The sequence below is a fragment of the Lampetra planeri genome, chromosome 10 (genome assembly GCF_965212315.1).
Source record: "Lampetra planeri chromosome 10, kcLamPlan1.2.h2, whole genome shotgun sequence".
Taxonomy (NCBI): domain Eukaryota; kingdom Metazoa; phylum Chordata; class Hyperoartia; order Petromyzontiformes; family Petromyzontidae; genus Lampetra; species Lampetra planeri.
In genome coordinates, this window is record NC_136116.1 from 5,691,922 (window position 1) to 5,716,370 (window position 24,449).

The window sequence follows — 24,449 nt, forward strand, 5'->3', positions numbered from 1 at the left end:
GGCGCAACACAAGCGTCCGTCATCAGGTGGGGACAGACGCTTGTGTTGCGCCCGAAACGTCGTGATTTTATTTAGTTATTTTCAATTTTATGTTATTTATTTTATTTTCACCTCCGTGACTTTACCGAAAAAACCAAAGAGTATGGATCCTTGCAGTCACGAAAACTTCAAATCGATATATGTTTTGTTTCTATTTTAATGCAGTGTCATTGATGAATATGTTTTGGATTTAGAAATTCAGTAAAGTCGGGTCATAGGACTTTGCAGGCTCTTTGTCATATTGTTGAAATATATGAATGTGGCTGTTGGGGCAGGGAGTGGCGCAGTGGTTAGTGCACTGCGCTGTGAACCCGGCAAAGAATTCGTTAACCGTTCATAACATCGGTGGTGATATATATTTGGACCGCTCATTGCTATCCCTCCCCTTTCACCCACTCGCACATTACATAGCGTGGTGAATTATGGTCAAATAACCCCCACGGGCTGTACAGTATGGTGACGCCCTCATCCATTAGTGACCACATATTGTTTGACGAATATTCGGTATACTGTGTAGGGAAACGCCGGGTCAGTGATACAGAGAATCGGCATATGCCTATAGAGACAGTGACTGTGCTCGCGAGTTGAGAATTCTGGCATTAAGATAGTACTGATTAAGTGGCATTAAACTCGCGGAGTTGTTAAAGGTCCCTTGATAAGCTATGAGAAAGTTCGCCGTTAATGTACGTTGGTTTTGTGGCCAAATTAGAAATGCATCTTTCTCGTATTATGGTGTAGAAGTGATTACATCTTCGTAAAAATATGAGTCCCTAGTCTTAAGCTCTCTCCTGTCAAATTACTCCTTTGGGATTGTACATCACAAACATCACTCCCCTCACGTGAAAACTTGGCAGAACCCTCCTGAAAAAGAGTCATGAGGCTCTTAGAGGCTTTCTTTGGTAAACAAACGTAATATAAATAATAAAAACTGCGTGGAAAACGCGCCTGTTATGTTTTCGTGTTAGTTTTACCTCCAGGGTACACACCAAAGCTTAGCGAATAGCTCTCTTGAAAATATTCACTAGGTTCTTACCAGTTAGTATATAATCTGGACGTAGGCAAAACTTGGAGATTAATTGACGACTAAATATTTTCCAGATAGCTGGTAGACTTAAGTTCAGTTTCAGTTTTATTTATTAGCTATAACCCTGTGAGCCATGAGGCTCTTGACTCGGGTGCAACCGCAACAAAACAAAACATGAACAAGACACATCTTAAAGTGATTATACGCAACAGAAAAAATCCTGGAAAAAACAGCAAAGTCTTCCAGAAAAATCACCGCATTTCAACGCTATGTAGGTACGTGACTAGTAGCCATAGCCCAGAGGCCTATTTTATGTAGTGATCCGGGTGCTGACCCGGACAAACCCGGTCGAAATGACGCCCTGGACTAACTAAAGTCAGCCTACTCCGCATGCCGTGTTGTAGAGGCTGTACATTCAACAATGGTAATACCTATTCTTAGTTCTTTCGGTAAGGTCACGTAGAAGGGAAATAATAAAATAATAAAAATTAAACATAATAAAATACGCTGCCAAGCTTAGCAGTGTTCATTAGGACGCTGTCTTTCAAACAGCTCTGTTCTTCACCTGAGGACGGCTGCTTGCGTTGTGGCCGAAACGTCGTGAGAATTTAATTGTTGTATTTTTATTATTTTATTATTTCCCTTCTACGTGACTTTACCGAAAGAACCAATAATATGAATCCCTGCAGTCACGAAAGCTTTAAATCGAAATGTAATGGTAATACCATAAAGGGGTGCACGTTTGCTTTGAATCGGGAGCCGTGAGTTCGATGCACGGTTGTGGATAATATCGGTGGCAAGCGATATCTGATTCGGCCATGGCCCTCTCTCCCCATTCACCAACCTACGCTTGCCAGCATGATGAGGTACGTTAAACATTCTCTGTTTTCGACACATTCGTCAATAACACTGCCTTAAAAGAAAAACAATAGGCGACGTTTCGAGTGATATCCCTTCTTCATAGCACATGAAGAATGTGCTATGAAACGCATGGAATATTTTTTTTCTATTGAATGCCAATAACTCAATTAGGCTTTCTTAAGTACATAATTGGCGTGATTGTTACGTTTCATCGTGCTATTAGTAAAACGTATAGAGAGCATGCTAAATTACCTAATTGTTAATTAAAGGTGTGTGTGTGTGTGTATTCACAGTGTATTGGTTACGTCGTGTATCTTATGGGATTAAAATACACGACAGTTCACAATCCTTATCAATTAAAATCGCGAATTAGAAATTCTCATTTGCTTCGCGATAGAGCCTCATATTAATTACACGTTTCGGGTTTTGCACTAATTTAATGAACACACGCGTACGTGTGTTGCCATCACAATAACGAGTGGTATCAGTGAAAAGCACTGCTGCAGAATTAACTGACGACCCTCATACATTCAATATAACAACTAATATTCCTGACCGGGAATCCTCTAGCTCAGCGGTGGCCAATCCACCAAGCACTGGTGCATCCCAACGGGCTCTGCGATCCACCAGGAAAAAATATCTATGACCAACAATTACCCGGATGCAGAGGTCGCAAACGGGTTTTGATTCCTTACCCGTACCCATACCCGGCCGCACCAGGGTCGCAAACGGGTACCCGATACCCGCACCCTACCCGATACCCGGCTACCCGTACCCGGCCGGGTATCGGGTAGGGTACGGGTACGGGTACCCGATTGCGACCTCTGGGATGAAGCCATGTTTCAGACGCGGGTGGGTTGATTCTAGGAACTTGAATTGTGAGAAGAGACAAGACGTTGGGAAATGAGTGACAAACGGTGACTCACCAGTTACTCACGGCCTACCCGTACCCATACCCGGCCGCACCAGGGTCGCAAACGGCTACCCGTACCCGTACCCGGTCGGTTACGGGTAGCCGGGTATCGGGTAGGGTACGGGTATCGGGTACCCGGTTGCGACCTCTGCCCGGATGAATGTAACCGTGCAATATCCGAGACAGCAGTGTCATTCATTGCTAGGCCTGCGGGCGACTGGCAGCCCCTGGTTGGCTTTTCGTGCGGATCCTGGCGCGCGGCCCCCCATCACAATGCACAGAGTGTGTACAAACGCCCCCCACCATCATCCATAATAGAGGTGTTTTTTTGGGTTAGATCGCGTAAATATATAAATGTGTCGTTAAAACCCGCCAACATCCGACACAGCCAACTAGTAAGGGTTGTCAATAAACAGAACGTGGCCAATTCGTCACTGGTACAGCACACCGGTGTGTTGGAGAGCCAAGCCACAAGATTTACAATCTGAGTACGACGTATCGCCAGTCGTTACAACTAGCTTCATCAGGCGACAGCCAGATTTGTGGAGAAGTCCACCTGTTTCGTTCCTTATATAGAGGCGTAGATGTGGTGACCACACATCTGCGCTCTTGCGCAAAGTGGGGGTGGGGGGGGGTTAATGAGTCAATGGCTGTGTCGGGTGGTGGTGGGTTTAAACGATACATTTATATATTTATGGATGATAAAAGCCATGCTGTCAAACCCAATGGTTTCAAATGTGTGGCGGCCCTCAACACTGATGTCTTATCGGCGAAAGTGTCCCCCCCTCTGGAAATGAGAACACTGCTCTTAGAGTACTGGCATACACATTAAGCACTAGCGCTATCTATCCATCGATGTTATTGTTTAATGTATTAATTCTTCGTTGGGGATTTTTTTTGCCGTCATCACTTGGTTAAACAAAATAAACTAGAAACATGGCACTTATTGTATTGTTATCTCTTGGTCACCCCATTCTATGTGAACCACCACCTTTCCATGTAAACCACCAATCCTTGCCTCTAAAGCACTGGATAAACAACCTTTGGTAAATACAGCATAGTAACATGTACTCTCCGGTGTGCTGTCAGTTTGTGCTTCGAGTTGTTCGGCAAGATGTCAGACGTGCTTCTCCATGTGCTCTTTCGGATCCTGAAGCTATCTTGCTAAACAGTGTGCGGTACAACCCAAAATAACGCTTCCTCAGCACCAGAAACTATAACCGAGAAAAAAATATCTTTTGACTAAATACATTTAGTATTCAACATGAATGTAACGGGGTTTTTTTTGTCGGAGCCTGCATGAAAAGCCCTAGCCGAGAGCCTTCACAGATAGGTCGTCGCAGAGCCTGGCTATTAATGGTGGTTAGAAGTTAGAAGAATACAAGCGCAGGCACCCAGGGAGCACAACAACAGACGTAATTCGAAAGAGAAGTAGCTGAGTGGGGAATCACGAGTGCAAAACAGATTAGCGTGTCTCCACCTGCAGGCATCACTTTCTTTGTCAATCAGTCGGGTGTCTCGATTTGCAGTGAGGGTATACCTTACTAACATTGAGTCAATGCATTTAATATTCTTTAAAGCTCATGGGCATGGATGGATGCGGGCAGGGGTACAAATGGGATGCTTGTCCAAGGCCATAAACGCCAAAGAGGCCCACGATTGTAACATAAGTATACTGTAATGTAGTGTGTCCTGGCTGCAACGGTGGAGGAATTTGTGTGTGTTAGGGGAGGGATCTTTTCTACGCTGCTGCCCCATAGGCAAAGATAACCTACACCTGACTCTGCCGATGAATGTAGTTGATATATTTTGATTCATTTTAAATAATTTGTGCAAAATGGACTTTAATTGCCAAAAAATGGCATGCATGCATACAATGCCTCTGAGGTTAACTGGCACAATTTTCTAAGGTCTTATGACAATTTGGTGCATCTGTATGTTGAATGGAGCAATCGTTGCTGTCGTCTGTATGATTGTGCAACATGTACATGTGCAATGGTCCCGCAATTATAGAGAGGGCTCCACAAATAATATGGATTTCTCTCGGTGCTGATCTCTTTTTGGTGTTTCTTTAACCGCTTTCCCATGACCACTGAAAAGTAGGCTGGGCAGGGTTTACAAAATGGGCTTGGTCAGAATTCCCCCAGCACTCTCACCGGGACAAGTGAGCTGCACCATGGCAACATGGACAACTGGGCCATGTAACTCAACTTTTAGTGGGCTGCTTAGCTTTCTTTGCAAAATGAGCTATGCTGGGCCACCCTCAAACAGCCATGGCGTCTCTCGATTAGGTCAACTTAAGAGCCAATGTTTTACGATAACAACGCGGTGAAAATGTACAAAAATATCATACGACGTGATTGATGCTGCTGCATTGCCAGTGGTGCACAAGCACAGTACAAAAACATCAACACATTCGTCAATAACACTGTGGCCTTGAATGGAAAACGATATAATAGGCAACGTTTCGTTCAATGCTCCTTCTTCATAAGCACATACATAAAGAAATGCAATATGATCACGTGACATAACATAAGCATGTTCTCGTACCTTATTTAATAAGTAAGTGTGGCGAAAGCCGGAGAGAAAATGCTAAACGTGCAGCCCAACCTCGAAATCGGCACTGGCAATACATTAAACCTTGTTACAAACAATGATAACTCAGGGTTGCTTCCTTGAGGCAGTGGAGGGAACAGAGAGGCGGTGAGCAAGAGGTCCTGTTGAACTCATGGATGCGGACAATAGGACAAGAAACGGCCTGGACTTGACCTTTCCAGGAATGGACCAATCACTACCTGGGGTCTGATTTCTGTGGCCATGGAAGTGCAGCATTTGTCACTCTCTGTCTGTCTCAAGGCCCCATTTAGGCCCGCTCCCCATTCAACAGCATCGAGACAGTTCTGAGAATTAACGACATGGCAGATAACGCATAAATGACAGTTATATGTGATGTCCACCAGCTTGTAACATGTCACAGTATGCTGGCCCAATGGTCGGAGGTGAGTTGGGCACGTCATTACATCCTCCAACCGTCATTTGAATATTGGTGCGTGCGCCTCTGTGCTGATTAAACACATTCCTGCGGAGGGAGCTGGTAGGAACGTTGGGTTGCTCGGTCAATGGCCAGGGTCAACGGCGGCGTGGTGTATTCCGCAAATATGCCCGACTGTGAGGGCGGGCACAAGCCGGCGTGAGTAGGTTAAACGTTGAGTTTTATAAGGGCACCACGGGGTGACCAGCCCCTCCCCACCCAGCCCCACCCCTCCCACCCCCCACCCAGCCCCACCCTCCCCACCCAGCCCCTCCCCACCCAGCCCCTCCCAACCCTCCCCACCCAGCCCCTCCCCACCCTCCCCTCTCCAACCAGCCCCACCCCTCCCATTTTAGGATGCACGACGGACGGACGGACACAATAATCCCCTGTGGGCTGGTGGAACCAGGAGGTTCCTACCAGTATTATGAATCCTAAAGTAGGTTGGCCCAGCACACTTCCCCAGCAGTCGTGGAAACGTCGCACGTATGCCCATCAACAAAGCATTGAGCAATTGAATGCGGGAGCCGTGCAACACTGTGCACGGCGTGCGTGGAGCGTGAATTCACTGGCCATGTCACTGAAAGCCAGGTGGCGCCATTTGCTTTAACGCTATGAGCAACACACGGAACTGAGGGAAGCATAACATTTTAATGATTCAAGCTGCTTGTGGATAAGTTGAATTGCTACGATGCTGAGAAGGGCAGTGGAAAACACAGAATGAACCTGTAACGCAGCAGGGGTGAATCGTGAGTGGGTAATCGAGAAGAGAAGTGTGCATAAAAGGTACGGCGTGCTCCACAATTAATGACTTGCACCTGTGCACGTCCCAAAAGATCTTCACGGAGCACCACAGGTGCAGCGTTTTAATATGTGGACCGTGTCCATTTCCCTCCGGGGGTGTTTTCAAGTCGCGTCCAAAGCTTTGCGAGCTCTCTCTCTCTCTCTATTCCACGCCAAGAGCAAAATACAAGTGCATGTGAAATGTTGAGATCCTTAATTTCTTTGGGGACCTTTATGTTGTTCCCAGTTAGCCCAAAGCAGACAGTTCGTGACTGTCTATTGGCTTGTGGCAAACGATACGAGAGCATGGAGCCTGGGGGAGCAATCAGTCTTCCGGCATGTCCTCAACATGCTGCTTACGACTAATAGGACAAATTAAAGCTATTGTGCAGTAGCTCAGCCATTCACTCTCAAACGCATTCGCATGCTACTGCATGATCAATGCCAGAATATACTGGCGCGTAAAAAAGCACGTTGTTAACAGTTACTATAATATCAGCAGTCTCGCTATGTTATTATGGCGTTAACAGTGGGTGTTCACTCGGTTGAAGGTCGCTCATATAATATTTCAAATGCATTTTTCTGGAGTTATGTATATGAATAATGTGAGACCATTAGTATGAATAGCATTTTTATGAAACTGTATATTTATTTGACAAGGCAATGCAATCTCTAGCTATGATTTGTAAAAAAAAACGATAGTAATTTGATAAATATATAAATGTAACTGAATGTGTCAAAATGGCAAGGAAAAAAATGACTTCATTTCTAGAATCATCATTTCACACACAAAAACATGAAACAGGTTTATATTTTGCGAATGTGCCTAGTGCTGTGAGTGTGGCTTTAGGATGGAATAATTTATCAACCTTCGTGCGATTGTTTTCATGCCATTTTTTTCTGCCTTGCAAGGGATTTTGTTTTGTCTCTTACCAGTAAATCACACAACCTCTAAAATTGACACGGACCCCATTTGTGAATACAACACACCGTGCCATATGTAACGACAAGCACACGCCTATCACCCATCCCGCGAGTGTGCAGGTCAGGTTGAGTCTATAAAACATCAATAAGTAATTATTGTCCTTTTGGCATATTTCAAGTTTGAGTTTGTGGTTACAGTGACACGTGATGTCGCACATACCATACACGCGTTATATTTACAGGGCGCGTTTCATATGTAATACGTTGATGGGCACGATATCCAATTAGTGTTTGGTTCACTGCAGAGCCTATAAGTCCACGAGTGACCTGATTTAATCAGCTCATTGGAATTTCTGAGCAGTCCAGAAAGTGGATACTGCTCTTCACATTCCTTGAGCCTCAAATCCTTTTCATGGGAGAAGCGGTCGATCGGTGACTAATGAAGGCACCAATTAATCTCTCTCAATGCTGGTGGCCTCGCCGGTGTAGTGCATCAAAGGTGCGTGTCTTCTTGGTTCGCGTGCCTGCAGAGGCGTCAACAATATATCTTACACATGCCATCATGCTGTGTATGCACACGGTATCATCATCATCATCCGCCGTGGACAATCCACTTTCTGATGAATGTTTCACCAAGCCGTGGCCACCTCTTACGATCCCGCGATGTAATAATCCACTTATCACCTGCGCACGACCTGACACACACGATATCTGTAACATTTATGTTACGGTGTGTGTACATATGCGCATTTGACAACCCACACTGACAAGCGTGGTGAAGTATGGACAAGCATAGCCCATGACCAACAACAACATTGGGAGGCTCTAATTCAGCATTAGATTGACAAAGGGCAGTGATTGTAAATATATAAACATATACCCAGTGTACAACTTAAGCAGGAGATCGTGTACTGCACATATGCAGCACTATATATAGAAAAAAAACAACCTTGCTTTTGAGTCAGCAGCTGCAGTATACATATTTGATCAGAAAAAAATCTGGACAAAAAGGCATTTGCTACAGTGGAACAATTTTGTTTTGTATGTGACAGACTTTCATAGTCTGTGTGCTCTCTTTTGGATTGAGTACTACAAATGTATTAATGTACCGCTTGTTTGTCAATCAGCTGCTGGATGAGGGCTTCCCCACAACATGTGGGTATGAGGGGCTATTTGACCCTTCACCACACTGGTTAGTGCAGGTTTGGTAAAGCTGGGGAGAATAAGCGTGGGAGCATAGTCGTGTAGTGTTACAGCGCCGGCCTTTGGACAGCAGAGGCAACTGTGGTGGACAGACTGCACACACACGCCGGTGAGCGTGAGCACGGGTGTGTTGGCAGAGCAGAGGAACTAGGATAAGGGTCACAGAGGACCCCATTTGGAGGCCGCTGGAACCTGCTAGCGGGTTCGAGAAGGGAGGCGCGGTCAGGGCGGAGCCAGGCCGCGCTGGGAGCATGAAAGGAGCTGAGAGTGGGGGGCTCGAGGCTGCCGGTTCTAGGAGTGGACTCGTCTCATCGTCGCTGTCGTCTCGTCGCCGTCGTCGCTAAACATCTCCGCTAGATATTGCGCTACAAGATAGTAGTTGGCTATCTCAGTCAGCTCCGTCAGTGTTAGATGGCTAGTGTAATGTACAGGCTAGGCTGAGCTACTGTGGAGAGTGTGCGGACGAGACCGTGAAAGTTGTTAATTTGAAAGTGCCTCCGAGAAACTCTGGCTTTGAATCGTTGACACTACAGTAGTACAACACATTTTACCTCACTGCCCTATTGACCACAGTGTATCCCCAATCTAATAATACATTTACCTCCTGCAGTTAAGTTTTTATAACTATACATTGGATGCATACTGCCTCGATAGCTCATTTGAGCAATGAATTGGAAATCCCAATCCATTGGAAACACAGTCCATCATCCATCTGGTGGTCAATAATACAAGTGTAGTGACTGACTTGGAGACGTAACTTCTTGGAGGCAATTATTTCATTAAACACCAAGCACACTTTGTACACGTTATACAATACACACCCTACACTGTTACACGTTCTCTGTCTCTCGCTTATACGCAACTCTACACTGGTTGCTAGCCGACAACACAACGCTAGCCGTCTGACACTGACGGCGCTGAACCGAGACAGCCAACTACGTCTAGCAGCGCAAAATATATCAGATGAGACGACAGCGGCGATGGTGACGATCTTCAGCAGCAATGCCGATGTCGACGGGGATCCCACTCCAAACGACAGCCCCGAGCTCCCATTCGGGGTCCCCTTTTACCCTGTTAGCGTGGACTCGCTCCGCCCCGGCCACGCCCCCCTTCTGGAACCTACGAGCGGGCTCTCGACGTGTCCTTTCCATAACCTTTCCCCTAGATCCCTCTCGGGTCTATCACGTGGCCTGCTGTCAGTCAGGGCTGCTACAAGCTGCAGAATTCCCTTCCCTGTCAGCAGCCATCGCTATGCTACTTAGTGACCAATTCTATGTCACGACCCAAGGACCGATTGGTGGGCATATATATGAAGAGCCTGATTAGATTTATATTGCGTTGTTCATGCAAATTCCATCTCACAATTGCTGAAGAACCACAGACTGGAACCACAGGCTGCCAGGTAGTGAGATGGCGCCATCTATTGCTCTGCAGTTCTCTATGTATTAAGATGTTGTCAGTCAATTAATGTGTTTACACATGTGGGAGGAAAATGGAACACCTGGAGAACCCCACGCATGCGAGGGGGCAACGCTCAATCCCATACAGAAGGGACAGATGACATTCGTCCTCACTTTGCTGGGCTGCATTGATCTGCGAGCCAGGACATCGAGGCCCACGGGAAGGGAATTTTGTAACATTTGTGCAATCCGCCAATCTACGCCTCCACTATGCTAAATTAGCAATGGTGGGTCGAGATTGGGCCCTGTCAGAGGGCAGTGGAATTTCCACCACTGGCTTGGGATCGTAAATGGAGATGTGCATTTGTCACCGCTTGAAAAATCAAGGGGACATGCTGACTTTGCCTTGACATGTGCAGCAAGCTGTAAATACGTGTGTGAATTATGTATGTGTAACAGACATTCCACACGCATTTCCAGACGCGATATTATTTTCCTTTACCGTATTTCCAATCGCACGCAGTTACTTCCCACCGACCCAATTTAAAAACTTCCATTACCGTCCCTGTAATTAAGACAAAGCCGTTACAATTTTACCACTACCGTACTTCCTGGCGTTTAATTAAATTTGGGTTTTCATATTTAAGCATTCTCTTTAATTTACTCACTGCAATTAGCTGTGTATTCTATGAACATAAAACTAGCACATATTGTTGCATTGCGCGTCGTCTCCTCCTCCCCAGCTGTGTTTTCTTACGACTATTTAAAGTTTATTTTCTACGCACGCAGGCGAAATAAAAAAACCCATCTTGACATCTCTTGTGGAATCTAGATAATTGAATGAATGGGGGGTGGGTGGGGGGCACGTGGGCTGCATGGCTGAGCTAGCGATCTTTTTTTGGAGAAACAGGCAGCGCCGGATGGATTTATAACATTAGCATGTAGATCGCACTGGCTTAGCTCACTCTCACCCAAAACCCAACCCCACCGTACTCGCTCCCTCGCCACAAATGCCGTCGTCCCACGGTTCGCAATGAATGAAAGCAGCGTGCGCGGCGGCGGTGGCAGCAGCGTGCGCGGCCCTCTGTATCCAAGCGTCTGACAGGCTGCCTGCCGGCAGGGTTGGCTATTGGTGGGGCTATCTCGCGCGCGCAGCCTGGAATTCACAAGGAGGCCGTCCCATCTCCCCCCCTCCTCCTCCCGCCTCCTGTGCCGTGCGCTTCTCTGCCTGAGATTTCCTTCCCTCGGTTCCGCGGGAGACCGGCGTCTTCCCACCCCTCGCCCGAGTGTGAGCAACGTGAGCGCACGTTTGTGCACCAAGCGTCTGGTGGAGGAGGTTGGGGAGGGGGGGGTGGTGCTGGCGAAGCTGCGTGGTACGGCGCAGATGGGATCGCGGTTGGCGAGCTGTATCGGCGGACGATCATCGTGGCCCTCCGCGACGCTTCTCAGCTTCCTCGGGTCACTGCTCGAGCCAGGCAGGAACGAAAAGGGGTTGTTGCAGCGCCCGTTCCACGGCCTGTATATTTAATTACAGCCACATTCTGCGTTGCTGTACGTTACGCGCGCACTCGGGATGACACCGACAATCCATCTCGCTCTTAACGTTCCCTCGGAGAACGGACCTTGTGATATACAATTGGATTTTTGTTTCTCAGGAGCGGTGCCACCGCTTGGCCGATAATTGCTCGTTGCTTAATTCTTCTCTGAAGTCGCGCCGTCGGCGAAGACAGCCGCAGCAGAGGAGGTGCAAGATTTCAGAAGGGTTTTTTTTTTTAAAATCTGAGAGTCTTCTGAGAGAGAGAGAAAGGACAGTTGACTCTGCTGCTTTGGATGGGAGTGCTCCATCTCTCTCATCCTCGGGGATACTGTGCATACGGAATCCAATATCCTGATATTCCCAGAGGAGAGGTCTTGAGGGTTGTATCCAGCAGAAACAGCAGCAGCAGCTGCAGCAGAGTCACAGTGGGATGTGATCCTATGCATGGTTCTCGACGTCATTCGCGGAATCCCGTGCAATCACGTTGCTGTGCTCGGAGAAGTAGGCGGATTTTTTTTTTAAAGGATTTTGGAATGTCCGTATGACAAGCGTGGATCTTCCTGCAGCAGTGGGCATAGAATCTAATTTTCTCATCTTCTACCCGGCGGATTATCCCCGCGTGAGTACTGCATGCGTGCAAGTGTGTGTGTGTGTTTGTCGATGATATTGCAAAGGGGGAACTTGCAGAGCTGTGGCTGAGGGTGAATGGCTCTCAGGTGTTGCTGCAAGATCTAAAATGAAATGGAAGCAGGGTCCTTATTCCAGTGATAGACTCTGTTCAGCATGCTTTATATCTATTCAGTCTGGGGGCTTCGGATAAAGCGTGTGCCTATCTTGGGGAGGAACATCTTGTGGTTTAAGCTCTACAGAGCTGATATTTTTGATTATTTGTGGTTGTATTAATGTATCATACAATTGTACCGGGCACTTTAAATGCAAATTGTGTGTGCATTTGACACGATGTATAGAGATTGTTTATTCATAACATCTAGTTTAATTTTACATCTTGAATAATACATCACTATATGACAAAGAGCATATTGCATTTACATTTGCTATCATACAAACGATGAAACTCCAATACTAAATAATTTAAAAAATATATACTTAACGTGAGTAGTACGCATGAACGACATGTCACTGAATGCCATACGTGGACCATCAAAATGTGTTTATTAAAAGTTATTCGTTGCTAACAGCAGTGAGAGATTAAATTACAAATTGCGGACATATGTACTTCATCCAGATGGATCAATTTTAATGAGTTTAAGGGGCGTATACGTGCAAATAACTGTTCACGCCTTGCATTTCTAGGGGTGAGGTCCAGTGCTGGACCAGCCTGGGGTGGTGGCCTCAGGAAATCCCTGCGAGGGGAGCTCAATTGTCCACTCCAGAGTTGTCCAGGACACCGCCGCCACCACCGCAGCGAAGATGGACCTGAAGGGCGCTCGCTCTGAGGAGAACGTGGAGATGCTCGGACACTCCACGCTGGAGAGCTTCGCCGGGAGCTCGAGTCTGCACGGCATCAGCCACATCTTCTCGCCGGGCCGGCTGTCGGTGCGTCGCCTCCTGTGGGCCTTCGCTTTCCTGGGCTCGCTGGCCTTCTTCGTGCTCGAGTGCGCCGAGCGCGTGCAGTACTTCCTGGAGTACCCGCACGTCACCAAGCTGGACGAGATGACGGCTCACCTCATCGTCTTCCCGGCCGTCACCTTCTGCAACCTCAACGAGTTCCGATTCACGCGCGTGACGCGCAACGACCTGTACCACGTGGGCGAGCTGCTTCACCTTCTGAACGAGCGCATGGAGATCCCCAACATGCACCTGGCCGAGGCGCACGTCTTGGCGCAGCTCAAGGAGCGCACCGACTTCCGCACGTACAAGCCCCGGCCGTTCAGCATGCGGGAGTTCCACGAACGCACGGGGCACGAGCTGCGGGAAATGCTGCTCTCCTGCAAGTACCGCGGGGAGTCCTGCTTTCAAGAGGACTTCCAAACCGTGAGTGGCCCACCGGCCCTCCTTGCCCCACCACCACCCCCCCGACCCCGTAACAGAATCACCTACCGACACCACCACTGCCACCACCGCCTCTGCCGTCGTCGCCACATATCACCATCACCACCGCCTCCCGGTTATCGCAACTTTTATGATTAACTTAAAACAAATTTTTATGAACAAGTCTTACTGCAGACACGGAAAGGAGGCATGCTTTCGAGAAGACCAGGACTCTCAGAGCATGTGTGTCTTCCTGTTACATATTCAACTACGGACACCGCCACACACCACCCTCCCCTGTGGTTTGCCACTTCATTCCCCGCCCCCCTCCATCATACAAAATACGTGAACACACATGAACACACGTGAACACACGTGAACACACGTGTAACTAAAGAAATGGTAGCATTTGGTGGTCCACTGATGAATTTTATTGTTGGTGATGTTTATATGTTCTTTTCTCTGGGAGGAATGCTATAGGATGGCATGTTTTTTTTGTGTTCCCAAATAAAGTCGAAGAAAATTAGCAGGCTACCATCACCATCACACACCACCTACCGGTTACACCAACTCTTGTAATAGACCGCAAAGAGAAACTTAATTAAGAAGCCTGAATGGAGACAAGGTGGAGAGGAATGCTTCCCAGTAGACGACCAAGGACTTTCAGGCCGTCAGTGCCCTTCCTAATACAAAAATAAGAGAGGACCTAACCATACCACCACACATCATCTCTTGGTTATACCGGACTCTTATGATAAATTGGGAGAAAAAATTGCTTATTACAAAGCACAAATGGAGACAGAGAGAGCGAGGTACATGTTGCAGCAAATCATTATTGAGGACTTTCAAACCGTGAGTGCCCTCCCGTGAAAAGAAATCACATACCGCCACCACCACCACCACACGCACCATCTCCAGTTGGTTCTTGTGATGAACTGAGAATAGAGACCGAATTAAAAGCCTGCATGGAGACAGAGAAAAAAGGCACACTTCCAAACAGATCACTATGAGAATGAGAAATGCATAATATGTTTTTCCGAGTTGATCGTGCTGAAATGTAACAGTGGTATCTCTGTGTGCGTTCAATCTATTTTAAACTTGTGAGTTATTTCAGACATTGTTGTGTCGGAAGTTTCAATTAATGTAGCATTAAATAGAATGTATTGGTTCATTACGTATTGGATAGAATAATAAGAGCTGATTGGTAGATTTACAATAATATTAATGCTGCATTATGATTGTGCCTACATCATTTCCAGTTCTAGTTATCGCCTCATTTGAGGTGAAGTGGTGGTGCAGTGGTGATCGCACTGCACTTAGAACTCGGCAACCGACGCTTGATGCCGATCCACAGCTAACATCAAGTAGTGAGTGATATTTGTACTGGTCTTGGGCAGCCCTACTCCCCATTTCACCAACCAGCACTGGCCAGCTTGGTGAAGTATGGTCATACATACCTCATGAACAATAGAATTGGAGAAGCCTTCATCCAAAAGTGGATTGATAAAGGAAAAGGGCTGTAAATGAAAAAAAGTCGTATATTATAATAATCATAATATAGGTTTTTGGGTCAGATCGCGTTATTTATAAATGTGTTGTAACCCTCCACCACCCGACACGGCCAAATAGTACAAAATGTGTCACGTTTTTTAAAGGACAAAATAATTCACTTCTTTAGCCCACCGGTGTGCTGAAGAGAGAATCAACAGCATTTTAATAATAATAATAATAATAATACCAAAAAGTACACATTCAAGACCAACACTTTATATTGCATTTTCTATTTTTTGTTAATAAACATGCCATGACTGAGGCAATGTTTGGAAGCCTTAATCCAGCAGTGGATTGATACAGCGCTGTAAAACCCATGTTGCTATACAAACACCTTCAAACCTGTATTTTGTCAAAATCTGCAATTACTTGGTGGGCAGTTAAATGAACAAGTGCAAATTACTATCGATTCGTAAATACGGTGCTTGTTTCATGTGTCACGGGTTGGTAAAAATAATATAATAAAGATTTGTGTGGAACAGAGCGGTTCGCTTTTTTGGCAAGCAGTTTAAGAAATCGGTTTCTTCCAACATGTTCCTTTGTAAAATGCCACAGAGGTCAGGCAAATCAACGTAGGTTCAACATCACAGCACTTGTCCCTGATCCATCAACAGGTGATCAAAAAACAAATAACACGGATCCAGTCGAGATGTAAACATTTCTGAGAAGGCATGTGACACCAAATAAAGTAAATCGATCGGAAAGAAAGTAAAGTGGAAAAATAATGTTCGGCCCTTCCATCGCGATATGACAACTGCTAACACGAGCACATTGCAGTGCACACATTCTCACAACACATGAGGAAAATGAGAAGAAATGCAGCAATAACGGGTGCCATTCAGGCAGTTGTTTACCAGCGCATGTTTATACTTGGCCACTGCGGAGCTCCTGAGGTGCTTGTGAATTGAACGATGCGTGCAATAGAGGCAGATAAATGCACCTCAATGCAAAATACACCATGGCGTGTATCATGGGAGGCAACGGCTGCTGGTTGTATGGATTGGGGGTGATGAGAGAGGGGACATGCGTTCAGGGGCCTGCCCGGTCCCTTCCCAATATTGTCTTAAAATGACTCATTCCCTCAATAATTAGGTCCTCAAATCTGCTGTGGGACATGTCCTGTGTGATTCAGCACTCTGCAGCATGGCGTCCTTCTATCTAAGTCTCCCGTGTGGTTTTCAGGGTTGGACCGTGTGACGTTCGGCAGGATGTCTGATGTTTTGCTCCGCGTTTTGCAGACTTATTTAGGAAACTGAATTTCAGTGTTTCGATTCAAAAATTGTCAGCCTTCTGAATGTCAGCTTCCAGAAGAATCTCCCAGCGTGTTGAGCTGAAATTCGACATTGCGCCGAGCGACACGCGGGACGACCTGGAAACGCTTTGGAGAGATACACAGCACAACCGCAAAAACCTGCATAGAGATGAGGGGAGGGGGATATCCCAGTCTGGAGTAAAATTCGACTTTTGTCTCCCTGGGATCACTAAAACCGGTACTATTTTTTTCAAGAAAGTCAACCGTGTTTGTCCGAGGTATATGTATTTACAGTCACGACTCTCTCACGAGAATGTGGATTTTCTATTCGTGTTTCAAGTCTATGATCAAAAATACCTGGAATGAGCACGGTTTTTTGTCAAGTAACATAATAATTACTTATTTTCCCAGGAAAGCCACACTCAGCCCAAGGGCTCTTTTTATGAATGTCATGCATTGGATTTTTATTTAAAGGTATTTTTCAGAAGATGTATGAGTGTTTATTCAAGTGGGAAGAAACTGGAACACCCAGAGAAAATCCACGCAGACGAGGGGGGGCAACACCCTATCCCCATACAGATCGAAACTCGTGGAGTTTAGTCCAGTTGCTGTACTGCCTTCTGGAAAGCTGGGGTATTGACACCTCCATGCCCACGGGAAGGGCGTTTCAGAACTCTTGTTTGATCCACCAACCCTTGCCTCCACAGTGCTGGATCATAGATGTGCGCCACCACTACCCGGCATGTATCGAAATCTAAGAAGAATTGAGCCTGAAAAGTGCTTGGATGGATGACCATCATGCACATCAGACGGGTGCAGTACATGTTGTAGGCAGTATAGGAAAGTGCAGCAAACTCCATTGTTGTTTTGCGAAGCGCGTTTAGAGTGTTTGGCTGATATAAATCTCCAATGATAAGCTACTTTGTTGAGCTATCATTTGTGGCCAGGTCGTTCCTGAAAAAAATCTATATAGCTGGGTGGACCTTATCTGACAAAATAAAAAAATAGTTTAATAGTTTAAATAGTTTGGTTCAAGTTTAGAGCTGTGGAGAGGAGATTAGCACCACCCATGCTCATTAGAGCAGGAACGTTCTTTTACCTCTGAGCAGTACAAGCACGTGTGTGTAAACCACCAAGACTAAGGTTGATGCTGAATATTTGTGGAGTTCGTCTGTGATGTTCATGTATGATTTAGCAGAGTAAAAAGACCGTGTATTCATTCATTGGGTTTAATTTACCATCTAGGATGCTCCGTTCTCAGGGTGAAGAGGTGAGTTAAATTTCACCAAACCTGGAGGCGGCCTGGGTGTTATGCAGCCATAAAGTCCACAGGACGGACAAACGTTTCATGGTGGGTTTTCAAAATGTGCACGGAGGCCTGACAGTGTTGTTATCGTAGATTTCAAATTTGTGTTGTGACTTTTGAAAATTGTGTTTTTGCTCATACGTGAAATGCATGAAGTGGCAATTGCCTCCGGTTCATTCCAATTACTTTAAGCTGCCACCTGCGCCTGGTGGATAAACGCTTTATTAGTATGAAAATATATATATATGCTGGCACTCAGGGATTTTCCCTCTACACTAAATGACTGCCTTTGAATATTTTGCGTGATAAAGTATTTTTTAGTCGTGAAAAATTAATTTTGCTGGGACTTATCCTTTCACGGATTGGGAATAATACATGTACAGTGTAATCGCGCTAAACATTGAATACTTCCGGCTGCTGGCTACCCTTTGATAATTTCCCATAACCAGGCATCGTATATATTTGGCCACATTTATGCAATTTCACACGGCGATGAAAGTAAAACAAAAATGGAAATGTGGGTGAATAAAAGAAGAAAAAGCCTTCTCGCAGAATTGAGGCCCTCATGCAAGATTGTCAGCTCATGCCATCTACGTCGTTGAGATTGCGGGGAAGGAGCCGGTTTTTGGAATCGTGCAGTAAGACAGGACATGCAACCACAACTCTGGGTCCACAGAAGCCCTAAGCTCTGATACATTATGCATAGTGCACTGATTTTAAGACATGCGTTTACAAAAAAAACACCCGATGATGGATTTTAGTTATTCGAGCATTAAATCATCTCCCTTCAACAAAAATTGCCAGAGTTATTTTCCACAAACATAAAATCCGTTTTGTGTTAAATGACAAATTGAACATCATATGAACCTGAATGATCTAATGTATAAAAAAAAACGTTTAAAAACTCAAGTTTAAATCAAGCAGGTAACCTGTAGGTGACTGTTTAAACATGTGTTTTATTACCCATTTAAAATTTACTACTACCCAGTTTTAATCTTGCAGCATTGTCCCATTACTTAATTTACAATTCACCTCTCATCGTGCAAGGTAGTGAATGTAAGCGCACTATTGCGTAACGAGTGCAGGCACAATCCGAACATCCAAACATAGTCAAAGTTAACAAGAAAAATGATTTATAGTTGCTTTGAAAGACTGTAAATAGATTCATTGCGTCTTGTTTGTGTGTTTTTTTTTTGCTCTCAATTGTAATGCATGGAAGCTAACGTTGAACTGAAGGTTCTGTGATATGATCAGGGCAGTTGTGTGTTGTGTGATTAATGCTTCGTTCGCCCTTCCCGTCTCATTGCTCCGCCTAACGCATTGCCCTCCCATCTTCTACCGCCCCCGCCGGTACCCCCTCCCATCTAACCAAAAGCTTCCCTGGGATGGAAACTGTAAAAGTTGATAGCATCTCTTTTTATTGCCTTCAGTTCTAAAGACTGAATTGCCACCATCATATTGAAAGCATTAAAATCCAATAGCCGCCAGAGTTATCGTGGACCTCATGAATAGATGCACCGTGGAATAAACAAAATAATTATTATTTATGTCCTCATCTTATCAAGGTGACTGGCCTGGTGGGGCCGTAATGCGATGTGTACTTTATATCATTCATGTTTTTTTCCTCCCTCGCCGCGCTCGCTCCGTGCACGCATTTGCTCGCCGTGTAATATACACACAGGGCGCGTCTTGTGTGCCCATACCAGATGTGCAAGTGTATCGTGTGTCGTGCGGCATCAGCAAAAGTGAGCCTGATCGATGCCGCTTTGTAAGATGACACGCGCGCATGGATTTGCACGTGCTCGAGAGACGGGCGGTAGGGTAGGGATTGGATCGCGAACGCCAAGGGCCCCGACGCGACCGCGAGCGGTAACCGAACACGTGGCTAATGGATCCAGGTCGCCAAAGATCTGGCCGATGGGGTTCGATTCCCATGGAATGCCCGCCGGGCAGCCCAGACTCGTGTGTAACGAGCACCCTGCATCACGCCGCCGCATCACACACTGCTGACATTGTCCGACTTCAGCACATTCTGTATCGGATCCGTTGTGGAACCTTGCTACAGGCGAACCGCGGAGCCTGCCAGGGTGGCCGTTAATTTAAGTGCTTCGCAATGACAACTGCTTTTTTGCCGATTGCCTGACCAATGGCCATGCAATAATGACCAGTTGGAAAAAGAACATTTTATTCTGCTTTCGCCCATCTGTTCGTGGTACATTTCTCCTGCTATAGCATTAAAAGGTCACAATTGTTGACAATTCCGCAAAACGTATTTTATGACTGTTGGAGACTTCCATCCAACAATAGACTGGGAAAGGGCTGTACATATACCATACAGTACTGCAAAAAATATACACTCGGGCTTTAAATGTGTATTTTTTATCCTATTGCCATTTTGCTACAATTCCTTGTTATTTTTCTGCATTTAAGTAACATTTGTTTTAATTGATTGTTATAATAATGTAAACATTTCTTGAATACTTAACAAAATTATAACACTACGTAAAAAGTTAATTGTACCATATTGTCAAAAGGGTTACACCGATATTTGCAACATACAAACACAGATTGCGTTTTTGTACCAAGTAGCAAGGACTGTCCATCGTCTGTGGAGCTTGAAAGGAAGATATGTTTTACTTGCAATTCATTTCCCCCCTTGCCGTGGTATTTGAATTTCTGTCCATTATGAGCATGGGCCTATTCATCAACATTATTTACGAGCTGGTGCATTTATTGGAACCAGTGCATTCATTTACTAAGTGCATTCATTTACGACGCATTTGCTTGCACAGGGCATTTATTTTCTGCATGTGGGGAGTGTCTGTGAGAGGCTGGCTCTTTAACAAATTGGGGGGAGGGGGTGGGAATGGTTCCCTTTCTCGCACTGTCCCCATTATATTGAACTGAAAAGCAGATGGCATTCATCCTGCCAAAAACAAAATGCCACTTAGGTGTTATTTTTATTTATTTAACTAGGTGAGACCCTTTTTAAATTGCAATATTTTTTTTTTAGGCGGATTTTGGCAACTAATGAGGGAAAGACCAAAGCTATTGCTATACTTCAAATATGTCTTTCTTTCATGGGAGCGGCTTGTGGCCTAACATCATTTATTCTTGTTAATGGCGTCACGCAACCTTTAAAATCTACAGTACAGTACTTTAAAGGGGATGGGGCCTTTTGGTAACTCCCCAAAGCGTCTTCGAGGCAGCTGTGGAGGCTGAACCATTAACCGTCTGTAAACCGCTCCAGTGGACAGAGATGGTCAGTCACAGTGTAAATATTGGACGCAGAGGGTTAAATTGCCTGCTGACATCCTGGTAGCAAATGAAGAATAAATGAAATCATAAAGGGGGCTTTTATTTGGGAAGCTACAGAAGCAAATTTATTACAATTACAACCATTGAGTCGTCGATTTCCGTAAAAAAGGTGAAATATTATTGTACGATAACGGGCATCTTAGCCACCAGGAAAGACAAGCCCTAAAGCAGGGGTGGGGAACCTTTTTTTCTGCCAAGGGCCATTTGGATATTTATAACATCATTCGCGGGCCATATAAAATTATCAACTTAAAAATTTGCCTGTTATATTTGGTCAAAGATTTAATGAACTCACCCCTAATGTGATGGCTGGAACTGCTTCTCTTTGGCGAGGCGTGTGATGTTAGCTGGTGTTGATGATGTTGCTACTCGCAACTGCTTTTCCAAGTTTGCTCCTAGATGTATTGAATTTCAAGTCCCGCCTGCGGTTGCCTTGGCAGGGCCAGACCAAATGATTTCGCGGGCCTTATACAGCCCATGGACCGGACGTTTCCCACCCCTGCCCTAAAGCATGACTTTCTTCTAGATTTGAAGCTTTCGTGACTGCAAGGATTCATATTCTTAGGTTTTTTCGGTAAAGTCACGTAGGTAAAAAAATTAAAATTAATAAAAGTAAAATAAAAATATTTTTGTTTTATCTTACTTGATGCAGCAGTCGTGTTGTGACAGTTCTACCTGAAGACGGAAGCTTGTGTTGCCTCCGAAATGTTGTGATTTTTATTTTATTTTTATTTTACTTTAATTAATTTTAATTTTTTACCAACGTGACTTTACCGAAAAAACCTAAGAACATGACTTTCTTGACATGCCGGATTTATACGACGGCATTATCTCACCACAAAAGGTGCAACAAATTGTCTCAAAAAGGGTGGCCCCTTAACCATCCCCCGTACCGGCTGAACGGGACACGTTGGCGTCACAAACTACACAACACTCGTGCATTTTTTCGCCGAACACTGTACACAAGGATGATAATATTCGGTCTGTACAACAACGTGCGCTTGGCCGCCCGCAATGCTGGTAGATGGAGCTCCTCTTGCGATGTGAGTTAGGGTGAGATCGGGGCAACGGTTAAGTATGGGGCCGGCAGGTTTTGATAGAGTAGGGGACCGGCTGGCGGGTCGGGAGGTTGAAGTGATCCCTCACTGCGCTTGCAGGTTTCCCCGGTATACTGTGAAAGAGGGCAGATTGAGAAGACAACGAATTGTATTGAAGTGAGATTGAAATCACGGCCCGCAGCTGTCGTGGGTAGTTTGTAAAACCAGCGGTGGACGAATCTGTCTCCCATCATCACTGGGCTGTGCTCCTGTCTGAAGGCTTCAGCTGTGGCCGACACCCAGCCGTTTTAGGGGCCGTCCATAAATGACGTCACGCGATTTTGGACGATTTTTGACCCCCCCCCCTTCGTCACACGGCGTCACAAAAAGTCAGACCCCCCCCTCAAATATGACGTCACAAAGCTCTGCCCCCCCCCCCCCTCCGAAAAAAATAAAACATGCTTCAAATCGCTTTAAACTATTGTCATTGTAGTGCGTATTTAATGTGGCGCTGCACTCTGATGTTGTAGGTGAAAACATTTATTAAAAAGTCTATTTAATTAAATAGAACGTGTTGTCTATATTTATTTAAAGTTGAGCATTTTCATGTGACGTCACATTTCTCAAACTCCCCCCACCCTCTTCTTGGTTCTTTCGGTAAAGTCACGTAGAATGGAAATAATAAAATAAAACATAATAAAATAATTCTCACGACGTTTCGGCCACAACGCAAGCAGCCGTCCTCAGGTGAAGACCAGGTCTGTCGGGGAGACAGCGTCACACATCGTCACAAATGTCTGACCCCCCCCCCTCCCTAGGTGCGTGACGTCATTTATGGACGGCCTCTTATGAGTGCACACGGTATTCTCCCGAAGGCCATCGCCAGTGAAACTGCGAGGCTGCCCCATAGCGTCGGCGAGGGGCCTGGGGGGGGGGGGCTCCCCCTCTACCCAAATGCTCAGCTCCCCAATTCTAAATGGGTTTTAGTTTGACGATTGTTTCACATTAACTCTGCCGTGCCCCCCCCCCTCCCTGAGTTTTAGTATGCACCCCCCTCCCCCGCTACCTTCTTTAAACAAAGTCATGCTACAAGGTTGTTGACAGCGCAATTATACTGCAGATTAACCGAATTTGTGAATTAATGCATGTTACCCGTTGTTAACGTTTATAGCATCCATCCGCGTCCTCTCGTCACACGTGCGCTGAGCATTAAGATTTGTGCTGCGCGTGACTGCAGCGGTGTGATGTATGGAGTACCACTAGAGGCAATGAATGAGTGGTAGCATTTTCCGTAATGGCTTGATGGTGTCGTCTTGACCCAGCTAAGAGGGGACTCTCTATGTACATTTGTCTTGTCGGTCTCCTGCCAGCCGTACCACGCACAATTTCAGTGCTCACGGCATGCACTCATCCGAAAGTGTATCCACACACGAGTGGTTAGATCGGTGCTTTGAGAAGGCGTTCTGAAAAGAATTTAAAACAACACGGGCGTTTTTACACGGCTGGATTGCCACATAGGGGAATTGTTCAAGCAGGTGGGTGGAAGCAATTGTAAGAAGAGAAATCATCGAGATAGAACAAAGCGGTAACACTGGCTACGGAAAGAGGACCATGATGGAAATTCATTTGGCCCCATCGTTGCAAAGTAGCTGACTGAAGGAACATATTATGAAGACTCCAAAACGTCTACATTTTCTCTTATGTGTTGTTTAAATGTGGCTGGTTGGTCACTATTACTCAATTGCTTGATGGTAACGGAAAACAATATCCATAATGCAGTTCTTCAGGAACTGGTGGTATTGCACTATGCGTAAGGCTGAGAGATGTTTGTAGACACTGCATGTTTTTGTGCAAACTGTATGCTCGGCATGTGATGCTATACAGTAGCGTGGTGACACAGATATCTGCTTTGAAAGGCAAACTGTGTGAATCTCATCTTCTTTGGTTTTTCGGTAAAGTCACGTAGATAAACAAAAAAGGAAATAAATAAATTAAAACTTCGACGTTTCAATCACAACACAAGCGATCGTCTCCTGTTTTATTATGACACGCTTTTATTTAACTCACTGTCGTTGTTGTATCCTCAAATCTTGTAACTCAATTTTAACCCACTTCCCAATGTGCTATCGACTGCAAACTTGGTATACGTATGTCATACTGATGACATCATAAAAAAAAATATTTAAAACATTAATTTTATGTTATGTTTCGGCTTGGCTCTAATTGTCCACGGTAAACTGATGTTGGCTGTAAATCACCACCGGCCCCTTACGTTATG